The following is a 24,008-nucleotide window of genomic DNA, read 5'->3' as shown; positions in this document are numbered from 1 at the left end:
CTGTCTTTATATAGGCTTATACTTTAGATATTACACGTGGAAGAATCTTAGGTTTATAGCTTTAGAAATCACATATGAAAAGGGTCTCAGTTTACAGCTTCAGCAATCACATATGAAAGGGTTCCGGTTTACAGTTTTAGGACTCACATGTGAAAAGGTTTCTGGTTTGATCTTGTTTTAAGTGAAAATAGTGCCTTCTGGAGAGTGTCCCAAGACCAAGCCTGCCACCTACAGGAAGGTGAAACAAGAGGCGCCAGTCGGTCAGCCTTTTCTTCTATTGAAACACAGTGTGATAGTCAAAGGGGAAGTTGATCTCAGATGCCTGGGTCTTCCCCTCTTCAAACCCACACCTACTCCATGGACGAAGATCCTTTCACATGTAATTTCTAAAACTATAAGCTCAAGACCCTTTCACATGTAATTTCTAAGGCTATAAACCCAAGACCCTTTTACGTGTAATATCTAGAGTTGTAAGTCTATATAAAGGCAGAACTTCTCTTTGTTACAGGAGCTTGGCTGTTAGACAACTATGTCGCCTTGCTCCCGGCCGAATAAATCACCTCTTCCTTCCTAGTTCGGTGTCCAAGAGGTCTGTTTCTCACGGCCACTCCTGCTTCACTTTGGGCAGATTGAGGTCCACAGATGTTGGAAACAGGTTTATAATGTCAGGAAAAATCCACTCTGAGACAATGGATGACTCAGCAAGGCCAGTTTACTTCTTGCAGGAAGTGTGCAACTCGCCGGCAATCTTGCCACCAGAGCACACACCTGAACAAGGGAGACAGGGACATTTATAACTTTCATAACCTGACACAATCGCCCTACTCCTGAGTCCAGTTTCCATTGGCTAGAACAGGACCTCACATTCTATGCTTGACCGGATTTGCTAAAAACTTGGAAATTTCTTGAAAAGACAAGGAGAAAGAAGACAAGTAAGAAGAGGAAGCCAGTCAGGAGAAGGTCAGGAGGGTTTCCAAATAAGGAATGGCACGCACCAGGGTTTGGAGCTTGCCCAGTTCTGTTCAGACATGCCAGAGCAAGTCAAGGTAACTGATTTAAGATGTAGCTGATTTAGAGAATATATATACATGGGTATATGTTTATGCTAATAGGGGATAATGGCCATAGAGCAAAAGATTGTTTAACTCCTTATAATGTAGTCTGATATAAACTTTGAAGAAGAACTTTCCCATCTCTAACAATAGGACCCACAGAGCATCCTCCTGTGGGGTCCAATCTTAGACTGCCAGAGGTCTCTGACCTTAGATGGGCACCAGTACCAAGGCCCCTCTGAGGCCTACTATGACCCTTATAAGAATAGCCATGAACTCTAATGGTGAAACCCCGTCTCTACTAAAAATACAAAAAATTAGCTGGGCATGGTGGCGCTTGCCTGTAATCCCAGCTACTCAGGAGGCTGAGGCAGGAGAATTACCTGAACCCAGGAGGCGGAGGTTGTGGTGAGCGGAGATCGCGCCATTGCACTCCAGCCTGGGTAACAAGAGAGAAACTCCGTCTTAAAAAAAAAAAAAAAGAATAGCTATGAACTCTAATGAGAAGGGGATGCTGGGTGGGCTTTTTGTCCTTAGCCAGTTGAATCGATAAGGGAAGAATTTAGCCTAAGAAAAGAAAGTTTTAAGTCCCTTGAAACACGTGCAAGTTTGCTCCGAGCTGCAGGGATCAGGGCTGCCTGGAAAAAAGTTTGCTTTCTGGGCTGGGCAATTATTAACAGCCGCTGAAAGACTGAAAAAAAAAAAAGAAAGGGAAAAAAAGAAATAAGAAGACCCAGATCCTTTAAGAGAACTGTAAAAAGGCCCAGGTCCCTTAAGTGAACTGTGCGATGGCAGTTAGGTGCCTCCTTTATTTCGCTGGTCAAGGCCAGAAACCTGCAGCTGTCTCCATGTTTAGGCGCTGCCCCGCAAGGGTCCCGGTTGGAAAGGAAAAGAGAGAGCACGCCCTTGTACGGAGCAGAAAGGGAAGAGAGAAAAATGAATCCCACACTTTCTGCTTACCTCTTCCTCCTGCCCTTCTCACCACAATGTTAATGGTGGAGGGTATCCCGGTTCTTGGCTTCTTGAACTAAGAATTGGACAAAATATACAAAGAAAGGAAGGAATGAAGGGTTTTATTGAAAATGAAAGTACACTCCACAGTGTGGGAGCAGGCCTGAGTACAGGGGCTCAAAGGCCCCGTGGCAGAGTCTGTGGGAGTTCAAATACCTCTACTTGGGGTATGCCCTATGTAAATAGAGAGGATGAAGTAAAGTTACAAGTCATTTACTTGTCCTGTGCCCTATGGAGAGGGTATTTCCTGTCATAGTTGAAGTGTGATTCAGCCTTATGTTCCTTACCTCCAGACCCTATTTTCCTGCCTCACCAGGGCTAAAGGAAATGTACCTTAGAATAGAAGATTGTTGAAAACTAAGATTGTCTATTTTGGTGTCTGCTTAGAATAGTGCCTGACTGGGAGGATCACGAGGTCAGGTGATGGAGACCATTCTGGCAACACGGTGAAACACCATCTCTACTAAAAATATAAAACACCAGGCGTAGTGGCGGGCACCTGTAATCCCAGCTACTCCAGAAGCTGAGGAAGGAGAATCGCTTGAACCCAGGAGGCGGAGGTTGCAGTGAGCTGAGATCGCACCACTGCACTCCAGCCTGAGAGCGAGACTCCAGATCAAAAAAAAAAAAAAAAGAATAGTGCCTGACATGTACAAGGCACTCAATAAATACTTGTGGAGAGGATGAATGTATGAGTGAGAACCCAGCCAAGCCCTTGGTCTGTGGTTTTCTCTGGGTTTCAGCACCACAGCATCTCTCCTGGCAGGGAGACAGAGCCCCTGGGGCCACAGGGCAAGGCAGGCAAGATCTGGAAGTCAGTGATCAATGAGACTAGAATGATTTATTTACCCACAAAAGGAAAACTTTTCACTAACTCATCTAGAAAGTGAAGAGTGAGGGTGTTCTGTCACCCCACTGAGAACCAAGAGTGATTTTACTGAGCCTCCTGCTGTATGTGTGCCAATCTGGAGCCGTGACTCCTGTCCAAGACCGTGACCTTTCCACACACAAATGAGAGTGTTCCAGACAGACCATATGCTGGGTTTCAGAAACAGAAATCATCACTTTGTGTGGTCCTGAAACACAGCTGTAGTCTTGCTTAGAGTTGCTTTTTTTTCTTTGTTTGCTTGTTTTGTTTTCCAGGGGAACAGGTGTCAGGAATTCGCCTTTATAATAATGACATTAAAATTTTTTTTCCCTTAAATGGGTCATATTTAGAATCTAATAATTAGGCTGTAGATGTGTGGGTTATTCTTCCTGATAAATGAAGCTTCAAACTAAAAAAAACCTAACAATTCTGTATGTATTTTTCTCTTATGAACCAAGAAAACGCCCAAGAATGTCCTAATTGTCAGAATGTTTTATTACCTTAGAAAAAAAGCAATTGACTGAGAGTGGTGGCTCATGCCTGTAATCCCAGCACTTTGGGAGAATGAGGCGGGCAGATTTCCTGAGGTCAGGAGTTTCAGACCAGCCTGACCAACATAGAGAAACCCCATCTCTATTAAAGATACAAAATTGGTCAGGTGTGGTAGCACAGGCCTGTAATCCCAGCTACTCTGGAGGCTAATTGCTTGAACCTGGGATGCAGAGTTTGCAGTGAGCTGAGATCGTGCCATTGCACTCCAGCCTGGGCAACAAGAGCGAAACTTCATCTCAAAAAAAAGAGGTGGGGGGGCAAGTTGGCTGGGCCTCGTGGCTCACTCCTGTAATCCCAGCACTTTGGGAGTCTGAGGCAGTCAGATCACAAGGTCAAGACATCAAGACCATCCTGGCCAACATGGTGAAATCCCATCTCTCTACTAAAAATACAAAAATTAGCTGGGTGTGGTGGTGCACGCCTATAGTTGCAGCTACTTGGGAGGTTGAGGCAGGAGAATCACTTGAACCCAGGGGGTGGAGGTTGCAGTGAGCTGAGATTGTGCCATTGCACTCCAGCCTGGCAACAGAGCGAGACTCCATCTCACACACACACAAAGTAAAAGAAAAAGAAAAAGGACAACTTTCTATGATTGCAAAGTAACACAATGCAATCCAGATGGGTTAGCTGAGACTAACAGTAGTCAATAAGATACTTGATTAATAGCATAAGAGTTGCCTCTGGGTACTGGTGCTCTGATTACATAATATCCACGTTTTTAAAAAAAATCTAGTTCATGTGAAAGCATGGAAATGCTTTAGGCATTAAGGCAGCAGTAACTGTAATAGGACCAGTGAGGCAATTGCCCTGTCCAAACAAGTCCATACTCTGATTCATTATGGTTATGTTCCAAAGGGTTAGAGCTCTAGGTAGCACTGAAACTCAATCAGCAGAAACTCTCCAATAACCAGAAACTCTAATTTTTTGTCTGTTTGTTTTTTTAGATGTGGGTCTCACTGTCACCCAGGCTAGAGTGCAATGACTTACTGCAGCCTCAAATTCCAGGCATTCCTCCAGGCTCCAGGCAATCCTCCTGTCTTGGCTTCTCAAACTGCTGGGATTACAGCCTTGAGCCACTGCATCCAGCCATGAAACTCTGATTAAAATAGTAGGCCAGGCACAGTGGCTCATGCTTGTAATCCTAACACCTAGGGAGACCAAGGCAGGAGGATTGCTTGGGCCCAGGAGTTCGAGACCAGCCTGGGCAACATCACAAGACCCTGTCTCTACAAAAAATTAAAATTAGCTGGGCGTGGTGGCACTCACCTTCAGTCTTTGCTACTCATGAGGCTAAGGTAGGAGGACGGCTTGAGCACAGGAGAGCGAGACTGCAGTGAGCTGTGAAATACAAGACGTAGCTGATTTAGAGAGTACATGAGTATTCTGGGCGACAGAGTGAGGCCTTGTCTAAAATAAAATAAAATAATTGTGTTAGTGTCCACAAGAATCACCTGCAGACCCCAAAGATCTTAGACTTTGAATGTTCACCCTGACTGTTCCCTTTACCTAGAATGCCCACTGATCTTAGATCAGTTTAACTCCCACCTGTCCATTTGACTACACCTGTTCATCCTTCAAAACCCAGGTAAGATTTCCTCCTCAGCCAGGAGCCCTCTTTGAGTATAATTCACGTCCTCACTTCTCCTATAAGCTCCCATAGGATCTTTCAAATTTCTGTGTAGTTAACACATTATGTGACATATTTTGTTTGCCTTTCCCTCTGCCCAAAATATAAGCTTCTTAGTCTATTCATGCACCTAGTAAAATGCAATTACCATAGTAGGCAGCTCAACAAATGTACATTGAGAAATGTTATTCATCTCTCTCTGCTGCGTGCCTCCAAGATGACAAAGAAAAGAAGGAACAACCATCGTGCCAAAAAGGGCCAAGGTCATGTTCAGCCTATTCACTGCATGAACAGTGCCCAATGCGTGCCCAAGGACAAGGCCATTAAGACATTCGTCATTCAAAACATAGTGGAGGCCACAGCAGTCAGGGACAATTTTAAAGTGAGCGTCCTTGATGCTTATGCACTTCCCAAGCTCTATGTGAAGCTACATTACTGTGTGAGTTGTGCAATTCACAGCAAAGTAGTCAGGAATTGATCTCGTGAAGCCCGCAAGGACCGAACACCCCCACCCTTATTTCGACCCACGGGTGCTGCCCCACGACTCTCAACAAAACCCATGTAAGGAACTGAGTCCTTAAAAGACTGAAGGCAACTATTCTCTGGAGAAAAATAAAATGGAAATTGTACTTTAAAAAAAAAGAGAAATGTTACTCAGTCTTGAAAAGTAGTGAATTAGCCAGGCACCGTGGCTCACCACTATAGTCCCAGCACTTTGGGCGGCTGAGGCAGGTGGATTACCTGAGGTCAGGAGTTTGAAACCAGCCTGACCAACATGGTGAAACCCCATCTCTACTAAAAATATAAAAAAATTAGCTGGGTGCAGTGGCACCTACCTGTAATCCCAGTTCCTCGGGAGGCTGAGGCAGGAGAATCACTTGAACCAGGGAGGCAGAGGTTGCTGTGAGCTGAAATCATGCCACTACACTCCAGCCCGGGCAACAGAGCAAGACTTCATCTCAAATAATAATAATAAAAAAAGAATGAATGATGCCTTTCTTTTTATGCTCAGAAAAATCTCAGAATGAAAACAATCACCTTTATTTTCATTTTCACCTCGGGTTCCTGCTGTGTGACTGTAAAAATGGCTGACAGAAATTATGACCAGGCACTGACTACTCATTACTCTGTCTTTCTCTTCCAGGTTCAGGATGGCACATTCCTAATTCCCTCTTGACCACAAAAAGTGAGGATCCAGCCTCAAATCTGCAATGCTTGTGTCTCAGAAAAAAAAATTGTTTTAAAATTTTCATTTAACAGAAATACAGATGCAGAGCCATGTAATCATTGGTCCTTGATCACTCAGCAAATCACAGAACAAGAAAGAAATCCTAGAGGGGATGACAGGGAAGTTCTTGATACTATAGCCCAGCAACCTCACCATGGAGCTGGAACCCTTTCACTACCCTTGCCCTTACACTAATGGCAGGGCAAGCAAGTGACAGATTTTTACTTTTTTTCTTTCTTTTTTTTTAAATTTTTTATTGGATTATAGGTTTTGGGGTACATGAGCAGAGCATGCAAGACAGTTGCGTAGGTACACACATGGCAGTGTGCTTTGCTTTTCTTCTCCCCTTCACCCACATTTGGCATTTCTCCCCAGGCTATCCCTCCCCACCTCCCCCTCCCACTGGCCCTCCCCTTTTCCCCCCAATAGACCCCAGTGTTTAGTACTCCCCTCCCTGTGTCCATGTGTTCTCATTTTTCATCACCCACCTATGAGTGAGAATATGCGGTGTTTCATTTTCTGTTCTTGTGTCAGTTTGCTGAGGATGATGTTCTCCAGATTCATCCATGTCCCTACAAACGACACGAACTCATCATTTCTGATTGCTGCATAATATTCCATGGTGTATATGTGCCACATTTTTCCAATCCAGTCTATTATCAATGGGCATTTGGGTTGATTCCAGGTCTTTGCTATTGTAAACAGTGCTGCAATGAACATTCGTGTACATGTGTCCTTATAGTAGAACGATTTATAGTCTTTTGGATATATACCCAGTAATGGGATTGCTGGGTCAAATGGAATTTCTATTTCTAAGGCCTTGAGGAATCGCCACACTGTCTTCCACAATGGTTGAACTAATTTACACTCCCACCAACAGTGTAAAAGTGTTCCTTTTTCTCCACATCCTCTCCAGCATCTGTTGTCTCCAGATTTTTTAATGATCGCCATTCTAACTGGCGTGAGATGGTATCTCAATGTGGTTTTGATTTGCATCTCTCTGATGACCAGTGACGATGAGCATTTTTTCATATGATTGTTGGCCTCATATATGTCTTCTTTCGTAAAGTATCTGTTCATATCCTTTGCCCACTTTTGAATGGGCTTGTTTGTTTTTTTCCTGTAAATCTGCTTGAGTTGTTTGTAAATTCTGGATATCAGCCCTTTGTCAGATGGGTAGACTGCGAAAATTTTTTCCCATTCTGTTGGTTGCCGATCCACTCTAGTGACTGTTTCTTTTGCCGTGCAGAAGCTGTGGAGTTTCATTAGGTCCCATTTGTCTATTTTGGCTTTTGTTGCCAATGCTCTTGGTGTTTTGTTCATGAAGTCCTTGCCTACTCCTATGTCCTGGATAGTTTTGCCTAGATTTCCTTCTAGGGTTTTTATGGTGCCAGGTCTTATGTTTAATTTCAATTTTGACGATAGGGTGTCAATTTTGGATCTCTCCATTCTCCTCATATGGGCACTTATTGCTATATACTTTCCTCTAGAGACTGCTTTAAATGTGTCCCAGAGGTTCTGGCACGTTGTGTCTTCGTTCTCATTGGTTTCGAAGAACTTCTTTATTTCTGCCTTCATTTCGTTGTTTACCCAGTCAACATTCAAGAGCCAGTTGTTCAGTTTCCATGAAGCTGTGCGGTTCTGGGTCGGTTTCTGAATTCTGAGTTCTAACTTGATTGCACTATGGTCTGAGAGGCTGTTTGTTATGATTTCAGTTGTTTTGCATTTGTTGAGCAGTGCTTTACTTCCAATTATGTGGTCAATTTTAGAGTAGGTGTGATGTGGTGCTGAGAAGAATGTGTATTCTGTGGATTTGGGGTGGAGAGTTCTGTAAATGTCCACCAGGTTTGCTTGCTCCAGGTCTGAGTTCAAGCCCTGGGTATCCTTGTTGATTTTCTGTCTGGTTGATCTGTCTAGTATTGACAGTGGAGTGTTAAAGTCTCCCACTATTATTGTGTGGGAGTCTAAGTCCTTCTGTAAGTCATTAAGAACTTGCCTTATGTATCTGGGTGCTCCTGTGTTGGGTCCATATATGTTTAGGATCGTTAGCTCTTCTTGTTGTATCGATCCTTTTACCATTATGTAATGGCCTTCTTTGTCACTTTTGATCTTTGTTGCTTTAAAGTCTATTTTATCAGAGATGAGAATTGCAACTCCTGCTTTTTTTTGCTTTCCATTAGCTTGGTAAATCTTCCTCCATCCCTTTATTTTGAGCCTTTGTGTATCCTTGCATGTGAGATGGGTTTCCTGGATACAGCACACTGATGGGTTTTGGATTTTTATCCAATTTGCCAGTCTGTGTCTTTTGATTGGTGCATTTAGTCCATTTACATTTAGGGTTAATATTGTTATGTGTGAATTTGATACTGCCATTTTGATTCTAAGTGGCTGTTTTGCCTGTTAGTTGTTGTAGATTCTTCATTATGTTGAAGCTCTTTAGCATTCAGTGTGATTTTGGAATGGCTGGTACTGATTGATCCTTTCTATGTGTAGTGCCTCTTTTAGGAGCTCTTGTAAAGCAGGCCTGGTGGTGACAAAATCTCTGAGTACTTGCTTGTTCGCAAAGGATTTTATTCTTCCTTCACTTCTGAAGCTCAGTTTGGCTGGATATGAAATTCTGGGTTGAAAGTTCTTTTCTTTAAGAATGTTGAATATTGGCCCCCACTCTCTTCTGGCTTGTAGTGTTTCTGCCGAGAGATCTGCTGTGAGTCTGATGGGCTTCCCTTTGTGGGTGACCCGACCTTTCTCTCTGGCTGCCCTTAGTATTCTCTCCTTTATTTCAACCCTGTTGAATCTGACGATTATGTGCCTTGGGGTTGCTCTTCTTGCGGAATATCTTTGTGGTGTTCTCTGTATTTCCTGCAATTGAGTGTTGGCTTGTCTTGCTAGGTGGGGGAAATTTTCCTGGATGATGTCCTGAAGAGTATTTTCCAGCTGGGATTCATTCTCTTCGTCCCCTTCTGGTACACCTATCAAACGTAGGTTAGGTCTTTTCACATAGTCCCACATTTCTTGGAGACTTTGTTCATTCCTTTTTGCGCTTTTTTCTCTGATCTTGGTTTCTCATTTTATTTCATTGAGTTGGTCTTCAACTTCAGATATTCTTTCTTCTGCTTGGTCAATTCGGCTATTGAAACTTGCGTTTGCTTCGCGAAGTTCTCATATTGTGTTTTTCAGCTCCTTTAATTCATTCATATTCCTCTCTAAGGTATCCATTCTTGTTATCATTTCCTCGAATCTTTTTTCAAATCTTTTTTCAAGGTTCTTAGTTTCTTTGCATTGATTTAATACATGATCTTTTAGCTCACAAAAGTTTCTCATTATCCATCTTCTGAAGTCTAATTCCGTCATTTCGTCACAGTCATTCTCCGTCCAGCTTTGTTCCCTTGCTGGTGAGGAGTTTTGGTCCTTTCTAGGAGGCGATGTGTTCTGGTTTCGGGTGTTTTCCTCCTTTTTGCGCTGGTTTCTTCCCATCTTTGTGGATTTGTCCGCTGGTCGTCTGCGTAGTTGCTGACTTTTCGTTTGGGTCTCTGAGTGGACACCCAGAATGTTGATGATGAAGTATTTCTGTTGCTTGGTTTCCTTCTACCAGTCTAGCCCCTTCGCTGTACGACTGTTGAGGTCCGCTCCAGACCCTGCTTGTCTGGGGTGCACCTCTAGTAGCCGTGGCACAGCGAGGGATGCTACCAGTTTCTTTTTCTGCTCTCTTTGTCCCAGGATGATGCCTGCCTAATGACAGTCTTTTGGATATAGAGGGGTCAGGGAGCTGCTTGAGGAGACAGTTTGTACTTTATAGGGGTTTAATTGCTGAGCTGTGCACTCTGTTGTTCATTCAGGGCTGTTAGGCTGCTATGTTTGATTCTGCTGCAACACAGCTCATTAAACAACCCTTTTTTTTTTCTCAAATGCTCTGTGTTGAGGGGTTTGGGCTTTATTTTTGGATGTCCGATCAGGTGTCCTGCCCAGCTCAAAGGCAGACTAGCCACTGTTTGGCTGCCGAGGCTCCGCCCTGCTGTTGTGTGATTCGCGCTGTTCCTGCCGGCTCTGCTGTGGTCTCCGCCACGCCCTGCGGCGGAGTCTCTTCGTTGTAGCGTGTTGCCTCAGCAACGGCAGGCTGCGTCAGCAGTGGGCGTGTATCTCAGTAGGGACGGGTTGCCTCGGCAACGGCTGGCTGCGTCAGCAGTGGGTGTGTATCTCAGTTGGGGCAGGTTGCCTCCGTAGTGGTGGACGCCCCTCCCCCACAGAGCGTCTCGGACCGTCTGCCCGGGATAGTTTGAAATCGCGGTTTTGTTCGTCCCACTGGGTATCCCAAGCGATCTGTCCCTGCAATCCCCTGGGCTGGGCTACTGTGCAAGTCTCGTTCAGTCTCAAGTCCAGCCCTCTCAAGTCTCAGGTTGCCGGTTCAACAAGGCACCCGGACAAGCGCGCCCTGTGGGGATTGCTGGGTAGGGCCGGCCTCCGCAGCCCCGGCTGCCGGCTTCGCCAGGCAGACCTACTGCCTGGCGTCCCGTGTCTTTTTATACTTGAGAATTTCCCCGTTCTGTGGGCAACAAAGATCAGTCTGGAAATGCAGCACTGACTCACCGTTTGCGAATTCAACGCGGGCTCCAATCCTGGGTTGTTCCCTTTTTTTTTTTTTTTTTTTTGAGACAAAGTTTCACTCTTGTTGCCCAGGCTTGAGTGCAGTGGCATGATCTCAGTTCACTGTAACCTCCACCTCCCATGTTTAAATGATTCTTCTGCCTCAGCCTCCCCAGTAGCTAGGATTACAGGCATTTGTCGCCATGCCTGGCTAATTTTATATTTTTAGTAGAGATGGGGTTTCTCTATGTTGGTCAGGCTGGTCTCAAACTCCTGACCTCAGCCTCCCAAAGTTCTCGGATTACAGGCACTAGCCACCATATGGCCTAGATTTTTACTTTTTAGTTCAATCTTTTTAAATAAATTCTAAAAGATGACAAACATATACCTCTCTTAGGATACTTTAGATAGGGCCTTATGTAAGTATTATGTGTCCTAAAGTCAGGCAGATCTTTCTTTCTCCTTTTTGAGAAGGAGTCTTGCTCTGTTGCCCAGGCTGGAGTGCAGTGGCGAAATCTCAGCTCACTGCAACCTCCACCTCCTGGGTTCAAGCGATTCTCCTGCCTCAGCCTCCCGAGTAGCTGGGAGTACAGGCGCACACCACCATGCCTGGCTAATTTTTGTATTTTTAGTAGAGGTGAGGTTTCACCATGTTGGTCAGGCTGGTTTTGAACCCCTGACCTTGTGATCTGCCTGCCTTGGCCTCCCAAAGTGCTGGGATTACAGGCATGAGCCACCGCACCCAGCCTGGCAGATCTTTCTTTATCTCCATCCCATATTTTACATTTCTGAAAGTAAAACAGGAAATTACTTCAAGAAAATGCCTGGAAGAAAATCAAATCTTTTCAAATGATTCACAAGAGTGGAATTTTTCAAAAATTAAAACCTGCCAAAGGGAGCCAGGCATGGTGGGTTACACCTGGGACCTCAGTACTTTGAGACCAGCCTGGGCAACATAGCGAGACTGTCTCTATAAAAACTAAAAAAAATTAGCCAGGCCTGGTGGTGCATGCCTGCAGTCCCAGCCACTCCAAAGGCTGAGGTGGGAGGGTCACTTGAACCCAGCAGTTTGAGGCTGAAGTGAGCTATAATCACGCCATTGCACTCCAGCCTGGGCAACAGAGAGAGATCATCTCTTAAAAAAAAGAAAAAAATTGCCAAAGGGGGAAAAAAGCAAGTAATGTCTAATTGTTTAAAAGCCAAAGGGAGGAAAAAACAGCTGTTATTCCACTATTATACTATCATATTTGGACACCCCATTCATTGGGTTATTACTATTGGTATCTGGGAATACACTCAGATCTTCTCTGATCTCTCCTGTGTCCCAGCAGTTCAAAGGAGGGGGATAGCCAGCTGCTTCTCCTTGTCTGCATTGTCTGGCTATGGAGAATGCTTTGGCTGTCACCTGCAGCTCGGCTTCCAAGTCTGTAGTAAAAGTGTCTAGGTGGTTTTATCTTTTCTAGATGCAGAGGATGCAGCAGGGAACCAGAAATGCCTTTCTGAAAATGCCATTTGTTTGTATTATCTCGAGTCTCTGGGATTCAGGCAGAGGCAGAAAAGGATACTCTCTTTCTCTCTATGACTTTTATTAAATCCTAAAATTTTGAAATGTAACTGGGACTCATTCTGATCTTAGCTGAATGAATTCTTATTACTGTATTTCTTTTCCATGTTAAAGAAATTGAATATTTGTGCTTCCTTAAAACTAAAATTACAACTGAAATCAGTATAGTGAGTGGTTCACTTAAGAGTGGAAGGTTTAAAGCACTAGAATATTTATTTATTTTATATTTAATAAAATTACTCACTTGACCCGGTGTGGTAATCCCAGCACTTTGGGAGGCTGAGGCAGGTGGATCACCTGAGATCAGGAGTTTGAGACCAGCCAGAGTAACATGGTAAAACCCGGTTTCTACTAAAAATGTTAAAAAAATTAGCTAGGCGTGGTGGCAGGTGCCTGTAATCCCAGCTACTTAGGAGGCTGAAGCAGGAGAATCACTTGAACTCGGGAGGCAGAGGTTGCAGTGAGCCAAGATTGCGCTATTGCACTCCAGCCTGGGCAACAGAGCAAGACTCCTTCTCAAAAAAAAAACAATTACTCATAAAAAATTACTCATAATTGCTTCCTCCTTCTGCTTGGTTTTACATTTTCCTATATCAATTTTCACAGAGTGTGAATGTGATTTATTGCAAGTTACTGCCAATACCTTTTGAAGTCTAGATGGGTAACTGTTATAAGTAAGTAACTAGTATAAAACATTTCTTTTTTCATTTTTAGAGATGGAATCTCTCTTGTTACCCAGGCTAGAGTACAGTGGTGTAATTACAGCTTATGGCACCTTTAACCTCCTGGGCTCAAGCAATCTTCCTGCTTCAGCCTCCCAAGTAGCTGAGACCACAGGCACATGCCACCATGCCTGGCTAAATTTTTTTTTTTTTAAGAAACAGGGTCTTACTATGTTGCCCAGGCTGGTCTTGATTGCCTGGGCTTAAGTGATCCTCTTGCTTCAGTCTCCCAAAGTGCTGGGATTACATCCATGAGCCACCACGCCAGGCCTAAAACGTTTTCTTAATCATCACTAACTAACTCTGAGTGCTTATATGTTCTGGCACTGATCTGTACGCTGTGGAGAAAGGTTAATAAGATATTTTGGGTCCTTTATTTATTAATTTTTTATGCTGAAGCCAATTGTTCTGAATATTTTGGGTCCTTACATAGATTGTAACCCAGAGGCCCAGATAAGGAGTGATACCTTATGTACACTATTTATCCACAAGTCAGACATTATCTTTGAAAGGTTTTTCTAGTAGTACCGATGATCTTGTGCTGCATCAACCAGTTTCTTTTTAGTGGCCTCTTCTTTCACTCATGCATACCTTTTCTAAACATCTTATAGTGGGGACTGTAGGTTTTGTTCTTGAAACAAAACAGAGATAACCAGAACACACAGTTTCTAATTCCCAAGCCTGACCTGATTTCTATTATCCTCTAACCTGCTAATCACATTTCCATGAAGAAGGAAGCCAAGTGCAGAGAGGAACATGTTTCCCAGTTTTAATTGCGACAATTATGTATCAGCATGTGACACCAAGCTCTAATAAACTGGCAAAAATAAAATCAACCAATACATGACATGATATATGATGATAAATGATAAATATATAATGCAAGTTTATTTTATTTCTCTCGGGATAATGTTGAAAGGAAGAACAGAGATAATTAAAGGGAGAAAGTTATTTGTTTGCAAATATTCAGAGCATCTTCTGAAAAGGCCAAGAGGTAAAAAGGAAGTAACTGTGGAAATGATCTATGAAAAATAAAGAAGCAAAAGTACCTGATGGACTTATAGACTGTAAATTAGCAAAGAAATGAAGAGTAATGAAGGCAAACGGAGCTAACTGTGTTGGGTGCAGTGGCTCACACCTGTAATCCTGGCACTTTGGGAGGCCGAGGCAGGTGGATCATGAGGTCAGGAGTTTGAGACCAGTCTGGCCAACATGGTGAAACCCCATCTCTACCAAGATAGAAAAAATTAGCCAGGCCTGGTAGCATGCTTGTAATTCCAAATACTTGGGAGGCTGAGGCAGGAGAGTCACTTGAACTTGGGAGGCAGAGGTTGCAGTGAGCTGAGATCGCACCATTGCACTCCAGCCTCAAAAAAAAAAAGACAGAACTAACTGGTGGAAAGTGCTGGAGCCTGCAGTCAATATTTTTAACTTTATTTAGAAAGTTGCTGTAGAATTTTTGAAGCCTAATAGACCACAGAAGTGGCATTTGAGAGAAGGATTTTAAGATCATTAAGATAATAAACCATTTAGAATCAGCCAGATTGATAAGGAAGGATAATGTTCTGTTTGTGGCAGAAGAGCGATGAGAAGTTCAGAGAAAAAAATAACAGATGATTTAGTTATTAGCCACAGGGGTAAGGGGCAGAAAATAAGACCCAACATTCCTAAAAGATGAAGTTCATGGTGTGCCTCACTCTTTGGTAGGATTTCTAGGCATTGCAGCATTACAGTTTTCACATCACAGCCAGTGTCTGCCTTCACGGCAAACACGGGTTCCCAAGTCTCCTGGCAGCTATTTAGTCTTAGAATAGGTCTATTTAGTCTTAGAATAGCGCAGATTTTTTCTTCCATCCATTCTCACAGGTACAGTGGTAATCTCAACTTTTTAAAATCAGAAGAAAACGCAGAAGATACTCTCGCTCAACTTTCTCATTTTACAGGTTAGAGAGGATATGTGATGTGTTCAAGGTCTTACAGTTAGTTTAGTGCTGAAGGAGAGTAAAACTCAAGCCTTTCGAGTTCTCAATAATGTTGCCAAATGTATTTGTTTCTATTTCAAATATGCCAAATGTATGTTTCTTCTATTTTAAAAGGACCAGTTAGCTAATTATTCATCTAATTTTGAAAAAAACTATAAAGTACTGTATTAAACATAAAACAGTGATCTTATACCACTTTTTTTTTTTTTTTTAAAAAGATAGAGGTCAGGCACAGTGGCTCATGCCTGTAATCCCAGCACTTTGGGAGGCCAAGGTGGGTGAATCACTTGAGGTCAGGAGTTTGCGACCAGCCTGGCCAACATGATGAAACCCTGTCTCCATTAAAAAATACAAAAATTAGCCGGGCATGGTGTCAGGTGCCTGTAAATCCAGCTACTTGGGAGGCTAAGGCAGGAGGATTGCTTGAACCCAAGGGGCAGAGGTTGCAGTGAGCAGAGATCACACCACTGCACTCCAGCCTGGGCAACATAGTGGGATGTCATGTCCAAAAAAAAAAAAACAAAGAGAGAGAGATGGGTCGTGCTCTGTTGTCCAGGCTGGTCTTGAACTCCTGGGCTCAGGCTATCCACCTGCCTCAGCCTCCCAAAGTGCTGGGATTATAGATGTGAGCCACTGCACTCCTGTCTCTCTCTCTCTCTCTCTCTCTCTCTCTCTCTTTCTTTCTTTCCTTCCTTCCTTCTTTCTTTCCCTCCCTCCTTTGTTCTTTTTTCCTTCCTTTCCTTCTTTCTTTCTCTTTCCTTCTTTCTCTCTCTCTTTTCCTTCCTTCCTTCCTTCCTTCCTTCCTTCCTTCCTTCCTTCCTTCCTTTTTGAGTCTCACTCCCTTGCCTAGGATGAGTGCAGTGGCATGATTACAGGCATGAGCCATCATACCCAGCTTTATCTCACTTTTTTTTGTGTGTGAGATGGAGTTTCACTCTTGTTGCCCAGGCTGCAGTGCAATGGCATGTTCTGGGCTCACTGCAATGTTGGCCTCTCTGGGTCAAGTGATTCTCCTGCCTCAGTCTCCTGAGTCGCTGGAATTGATTACAGGCGCCTGCCAGCACACCCAGCTAATTTTCTTTGTATTTTTGGTAGAGAAGGGGTTTCACCATGTTGGTCAGGCTAGTCTCGAACTCCTGACCTCAGGTGACCCACTGACCTCAGGTGATTCGCCGGCCTTAGGCTCCCAAAATGCTGGGATTATAGGTGTGAGCCACTTCACCTGGCCTAGCTCACTTTTATCTAACATTCTTATTTCAAAATATTTCAGACATACAGAAAAAGATATAGTATAATAAATACATGTGTACATACCATCTTGCTTGAAAATATCCTAACATTTTGCTATTTGTTTGCTTCACATCCTTCAAAATAAATAATGCAATAAAAATACAGGCAAAGTTTGTATTTCTCCCCATCTAATTCCCCTCTCTTCCTTCCTCCTCAGAGGTAATCACTTTACACATATGATAAAATACATATCATCTCCCTGCATATTTTTATAGTTTTATAATACACATAGGTATCTACAAACAACAGATAACATTTTTCTTATTTTTAAGTATATGACATCATACTCGACATATTTTTTTCTTTTACAATTTGCTTTTTCCATTCAACATTAAAATTTTGAGATATATCCATGGGAAATAATTTTTCAGAAACAGTGAAGCTAAAGCAAATCTGAAATTATAGGTCCTAAATTTCATTCCAATGACACAAGGAAAAATGTTAAGAAGCCATTGAAATGAGATTTTTAGAGTGTCAAAGACAAGATTAACAATTATCTCTTGTTTAGAAAGAACAACAAGGCTGAATATTATATTTGCATACCAGTTACCATAAAATTTAAGTGAAATCTATATGGTTTTTCTATCTCAGCAACAGGAAATTGCTTTTCTAAGCCTATTTATTGAAAACAAAACAAAATAATTTTCTATAACTTCAAAAGTTTTATTTTAGTTCAACAAGAATAATTTTGTATTACTGGTAATTATATTGGTTATAATGATTGCCATTGAAAATTTGTTAAGGCCAGGCAAGGTGGCTCATGCCTGTAATCCCAGCACTTTGGGAGGCCGAGATAGGCGGATCGCCTGAGGTTGGGAGTTCAAGACCAGCCTGACTGACATGGAGAAAACCCGTCTCTACTAAAAATATAAAATTAGCTTGGTGTGGTGGCACATGCCTGTAATCCCAGCTACTTGGGAGGTTGAGGCAGAAGAATCGCTTGAATCTGGGAGGTGGAGGTTGCCATGAGCAGAGATTGCACCATTGTAATCCAGCCTGGGCAACAAGATCAAAACTCTGTCTCAAAAAAAAAAAAAAAAAGAAAAAGAAAGTTTGCTTACTCTAAGTTTAAATTATAAACTGCGTGTCAGCACTATCTTTGGTACAAGAACAAAAAAAAAAAATGTAGAAAAAAATTATAGACTGTGTTTGACCTGGGAGGTTGATTTTTCTCAGTAATGTTATTATGATTAAACCAAAAGTTTAATGTAAAACATTAAACTTTTTCTTAATTTAGATGTACAGTTGATATATAGTGCTTATAAGAGTATTCAAGTAAGTTGCTTTCCTAGTAAAATAAATAGAAGACTTAAATAGATTAAAATCCATGCAGAATCTGACTTTTCCAGGACACAGTTGTATCCACAAACCATAAATTATTTCTCCATTTTCTACTGATATTAATTTCATTCATTTCTAATTTTTTGCTATTACAATGTTTCTAGTACTGTTCTGGTATATATCATCTTGAGCACATGTGATAATCTCCATAGAGTACATACCTAGAAATGAAATGTTAGGCCATAGGGTATGTGTATCTTCATCTTTACTAGATATTGTCAAATTCCCTTTCAAATCAGCTCTACCAATAACCACTATACACATGCATTGTTTGGCATTGTTAGATTTTTGAAATTTTTGTAAAGATGATGGGTATAAAGTGTTTACATATTATTTTTTGTTTGCATTGCCCTGGTTACCAGCATAGTTGAAGATCTTTTCATATATATATATATTAGCTATTCAGCATTCTTCTTGTATGAATTCTGATTCTTTGTGAATTTTTATTTAGAGTGTTTCTTTTTTCCTTGTCCATTGGTCGAAATAGTTCAAATATTCTGAATCTTAGTCTTTTGCTAGTTTTATATCTTGCATACATCTTCTACCTATGGCTTATTTTTTCACTTTTATTATGGTGACTTTTGTTGTATAAAAGTTGTTTACCAGCTCATGTCTGTAATCCCAGCACTTTGGGAGTCCAAAGAGGGCAGATCACAGGGTCAAGAGATCAAGACAATCCTGGCCAACATGGTGAAACCCTGTCTCTACTAAAAATACAAAAAGTAGCCAGGCATGGTGACACGCGCTTGTAGTCCCAGCTACTCTGGAGGCTGAGACAGGAGAATCGCTTGAACCAGGGAGGTGGAGGTTGCAGTGAGCTGAGATTGCACCACTGCACTCTAGCCTGAGCAACAGAGCGAGAGGCCATCTAAAACAAAACAAAACAAAACAAAAAATTTGTTTACCTGTAATCCCAGTATTTTGGGGGCTGAGGTGGGCAGATCACCTGAGGGAGTTTGAGACCAGCCTGACCAACATGGAGAAACCCTGGCTCTAGTAAAAATACAAAATTAGCCGGGTGCAGTGGCTCCCACCTGTAATCCCGGCTACTCTGGAGGCTGAGGCAGGAGAATTGCTTGAACCCAGGAGGCGGAGGTTGTGGTGAGCCGAGACTGCGCCATAGCATTTCAACCTGGGCAACGAAAGAGAAACTCCGTCTCAAAAAAAAAAAAAAAGGTGTTTATATCTTTATACTTCGATTTATCAGTTGGTTTCTTCTGTTTTGTAATTTTGTGTCTTGATCTCCTTATCTGAAGTCACAAAACGATTTTCTTTCAAAAATTTTGGAATTTTTCTTTGTGTTTTTAAATTGTTAATTCGTTTGTAATTTTTTCAGCTTATATTATGAGGTAAGAGGCTGGCTTTATTTTCTTTTTCCATGAGTATCCAGTAATTTCCATATCACTTACTAAAGAGCCCATCATTTCCTCCCTGGTTTGTAAACAGTCAGATACTAATTTACAAATACATGTGAGCATTTATTCTCGGTGCCATATTCTTTTCTATTAACTATTTGTCTGATACCAACTATCTTAATTGCTAATAGCTTTTTAAGTCTTTATATTTAGTAGGGTAAGTCACCCCCCTATACGCACACCCTTTCCTTCCTTTTTTTTTTCTTTTTTTTAGACGGAGTTTCTCTCTTGTTGCCCAGGCTGGAGTGCAATGGCACATCTCAGCTCACAGCAACCTCCACCTCCCTGGTTCAAGTGATTCTTCTGCCTCAACTGGGTAGCTGGGATTATAGGCATGTGCTACCATGACCAGCTAATTTTGTATTTTTAGTAGAGACAGGGTTTCTCCATTTTGGTCAGGCTGGTCTCGAACTCCTGACTTCAGGTGATCCACCCACCTCAGCTTCCCAAAGTGCTGGGAATTCACTTATGAGACACAGTGCCTGGGTCCTTCAGTTTTTGGGATTTTTTTTTTTTTTTAAGCAAGATCTATGAGTATGAGAACAGGTCCTTCAGTTTTTAATGGTATATTTTTAGCCCTATATTTTTATTAGACTTCAAACTATGGGAACTTGACTAGACAAAAAATTCATTCATGCGAAGAAATTGCAGACAGTCCAGATGATGGCCAACTGTGTGTGCTAGCAAAAATATGAGAAACTCTGCCTCTAATTAATACTGAGTTCTGAGGAAACAGGAAATTGAACTTCAGGGAGAAGCAGGAAATATTGCTGCAACCAAACAGCCAACAGGTAAAAGGGAGTTAAGATGGAACCCTGCTTCATTACTGTTGTTTCCTGAATAAGTCTTTTGAAGTAAGATATGATTGGACAAAAAAAAGTCTTTGCAAGAACTTATATTAGCTATCATATCGACTTTATTTATTTTACTTTATTTTTATTATTTTAGAGAAAAAGGTTTATTGGAAAAGGCTGAGCAAGAAAACAGAAGATGGGCTTAAATCTGCTCCCCTCTTCAGCTCACAAGCAGTATATTTAAGGACATTACTGTGTCCTTTCTAGGAGCGCTCATATCAACTTTGTTATACTTACTTGATTCCTGACAGGGTTTTAAGGAATACTGGGAGGATATTGAGTATTTGTTAACTTTCAGTTTAGGAGAAAGTTAGTCGCTCTTATATGAAGAGTCAGGTTTGAATACTTGGGAAACAATCTCTTCAGGAGCAGTGGAGCTAAAATAATGTGAGGTGGCACATGTAATTGCACTGGAATCTGCCTGCAGCAACAGTTCTCATGTAAACTGATTAATGTGGTGATGCCTGTTCCAAAGCTCAAAAGGCTTCCCAGAGCGATGGTGAACCCCAGTCCTACGCTTGGGCCTCTGTTTTGTTCCAAAGGGCAACAGTCTAGAGGGAAACCTGAGCAAGATATCAACAAATAGGATGCTCCTTCCTCACCTCCCTAACACCACCCCGCCAGCAAAGAAAAAAGTACAAATGGAATGAACATTCCATTCAGCATAACAAGTGGGCTTTGTACTGAGAAAAGAAAAATAGGCTGATTTTTTTTCGATGGGCGGCCTAACTGTGTTGCCCAGGCTGGCCTCAAACTCCTAGGCTCAACTGATCCTCTCACCTTAGTCTTCCTAATAGCTGGGACTACAGTGTCATCACTGCATCCAGCTTAGCCTGATTGATTTTTTTTCTTTTCTTTTTTTTTTTTTGAGACAGAGTCTCACACTGTCGCCCAGGCTGTAGTGCAGTGGTGCAATCTCGCTCACTGCAATCTCCGCCTCCTGGGTTCAAGCAACTCTCCTGCCTCAGCCTCCTGAGTAGCTGGGACTGCAGGCACACACCACCAAGCCCAGCTAATTTTTATTGTATTTTTAGTAGAGACGGGTTTCACCATGTTGGCCAGGATGGTTTTGATATCCTGACCTTGTGATCCTCCCGCCTTTGCCTCCCAAAGTGTTGGGATTACAGGCTAGAGCCTCAGCACCTCGCCTGATTTCTTTAAGGAAAAGAAATTCTATGTGAGAAATGTTTTAGCTGAGTTTCTATGTAATCTGAGAAATGTTTGCATTTATATCAGAAGTTATAATTATTATTTTATTTAGTTAATTAAATTTTTTGAGACAGTCTCTATCTGTTGCCAGGCTGGAGTACAATGGCATGATCTCAGCTCACTGCAGCCTCTGCCTCCTGGGTTCAAGCAATTCTCCTGCCTCAGCCTCCTGAGTACCTGGGACTACAGGCACATGCTTCCATGCCCAGCTAATTTTTGTATTTTTAGTAGAGATGGGTTCACCATGTTGGCCAGAATGGGCATGGTCTCTTGACTTTGTGATCCACCCACCTTGGCCTCCCAAAGTGCTGGGATTATAGGCATGACCCACCACTCCCGGCCAGAAGTTAGACTTACTTTAGTGAAGTTAAACAAGCTGAACTTTTCTCAAGATTTGCCTTTTGGTTTTGTTTACCTCCACCTACCCAGTTCAAGCAACTCACCTGCCTCAGCCTCCCCATTAGCTGGGATTACAAGTGCCCACCACCACGCCTGGCTAATTTTTGAATTTTTAGTAGAGACAGGGTTTCGCCATGTGGATCAGGCTGGTCTTGAACTCCTGACCTCAGGTAATCCACCCGCCTTGGCTTCCCGAAGTGCTGGTATTACAGGCATGAGCCACCGCATCTGGCCAAGATGTACCTTTTGGAATATAGTTAGGTTGAAACCTATGAAATGGCTGTTTTGACAGATCAGAAATGGCCAAATACCAGCAGATTCATAGGGTTCAGCTCTATAAAATAGGCCACAGCTCCACAAGCCTCACAATTTCATTCAGCAGACATTTATTGAAGGCCCTAATGTATTGTTTGCTTTCAGGCAACATTCATTCTAGTGAAGGATTCCAAAATATAAACAAATAATTGCAAATCAGAATGATAAATGCAATAATAAAGGCACAGGATAGCACAAAGGAAGTTGTCATCAAGTCAGCTCAGTCAGGCAAAGAAAGACTTTACAAAGCAGGTGATGTTTAATTGAGTAATTAGAAAGGAATTGGGTTGGTCGTGGGATGGATAGTGTCTTTCTAGAGGGCGTGAACCACCTGTAAGATCTTTGAGGCACAAAACAGGATGACAAGTTCAAGGAATGCTGTTAAATCATTTAGGATGTCTGGATCTATAGGGGAGGGAAGGTAGCTAGAGGCTGTAGAAAAATAGGAGTAAGGACAGAAAGTAAGTGTGGAGAGAGATTAAACAGTTATGGATTGTGGAATTGACAGCTATAGGTTGCCTTCAATGTCATAGTATAAAAATTTTGACTGTAAAGACATACAATTTTTTTTTTTGAGACAAAGTTTCACTCTTGTTGCCCAGGTTGGAGTGCAATGGCGAAACTCACCTCATTGCAACCTCCGCCTCCCAGGTTCTAGTGATTTTCCTGCCTCAGCCTCCTGAGTAGCTGGGATTATAAGTGTGCCACCATGCCTGGCTAATTTTTGTATTTTTAGTAGAGATGGGATTTCACTATGTTGGCCAGGCTGGTCTCAAACTCCTGATCTCAGGTGATCCACCTGCCTTGAACTCCCAAAGTTCTGGGATTACAGGTGTGAGCCACTGTGCTGGGCAGGATATAACAAATTAAATGTCTTGATTCAGATTATGGTAGGCTAGTGAAGTTTTAGCTGGACATTAACACGATCAATTTACCATTTTAGAAGTTAAGTAATTCTGTGAACTTACCAGTAGGGAGACTTGCTTAGAGTTTATAGGTATGAAGAAGTGAACTAAGGTAACAATCTGGAGATGCAGGGAATGGGAAGGAGTGAGAGATGTGAGAAGTAAAATTGAAAGGCTCAGAATACTTTGCTACTCCTTGAGTTCTTTTGAAAAATGTGACAAATTTTCTTTACTGAAAGTGCTATATGACTAAAATATCTGCATTGTGACTTTAACACCTGTTATTCTGGACATTTTAATAACAATAAAATCACTGCATGGTGAATTTCATTAATTACCACCTAATCTCAAAATGAATTTTAAAACTTCAGTTAATTTTTTATTCTATTTGTTTTCTGTTTGAGACATTATAGATATAACTACAATCTTCACAGATTCTTCTACTGCAAAGGAACATTCCTTGTCCTAATTGTCCTAGTTCTGAATGAAAGCATTTCTGATATGTGAAGAATTCTCATTCCTAAAGGAGAAGTAGTAATGCCCATAATCTTCTCATCATCTTGCCACTTGATAAAGGAAACAGCTAATTTAATTATTTTTTATTTTTAAAAACATAGAATGTTTCACGAATTTGCCTGTCAGCATCGTGCAGAGACCATGCTATTCTTTGTATCATTCCAATTTTAGGATATGTGCTGCCGAAGTGAGCTGCTAATATACTCTTAATCCATTTTTCCCCTGGAAATCACTATCCTTATGAAATAATGTCAGAAATAAGTTTTTTATTAGTTTAATTATTAAACTGAGCAATAATTATTTAAAATTATATATCCATGTGTGAAATTCAAATAATAATATTTAACTTTCATAATTCTTCCAACTTGTTCACTAAAATCTTACCCTAAAAGCTGAATTAAATACTTTTTTTTCTAGAAATTTCTGCAGTGATTCTATTCACTGGGAAAAAACATTATGTAATGTGTTTTATTATACCGGACAGTGTCGTTTCTAGTCAATGAATGCTATCCAACAGGACAAATAGTTGGCACCAAAACCACTAACACATTCAGAATCTAATCTCCCCTGAATCCAG

At 41.8% G+C, this 24,008-nt stretch overlaps 1 non-coding gene and 1 pseudogene across 1 annotated transcript; one reads left to right on the top strand and one right to left on the bottom strand.

Annotated features, from left to right (window-relative positions):
• Positions 1–5,327: 5,327 nt before the first annotated feature.
• On the top strand, positions 5,328–5,675 carry LOC108590911 (small ribosomal subunit protein eS26 pseudogene; annotated as a pseudogene).
• Positions 5,676–23,522: 17,847 nt separating this feature from the next.
• On the bottom strand, positions 23,523–23,624 carry LOC118152543 (U6 spliceosomal RNA). Its single transcript, XR_004741298.1, has one exon. It is a non-coding gene; the product is annotated as a U6 spliceosomal RNA (small nuclear RNA).
• Between the last annotated feature and the right edge of the window lie 384 nt (positions 23,625–24,008).

Source organism: Callithrix jacchus, chromosome 3 (genome assembly GCF_049354715.1).
Source record: "Callithrix jacchus isolate 240 chromosome 3, calJac240_pri, whole genome shotgun sequence".
Taxonomy (NCBI): domain Eukaryota; kingdom Metazoa; phylum Chordata; class Mammalia; order Primates; family Cebidae; genus Callithrix; species Callithrix jacchus.
Note: the sequence above shows the minus strand (reverse complement) of the source record. Positions and strands in the feature narration are given on the sequence as shown.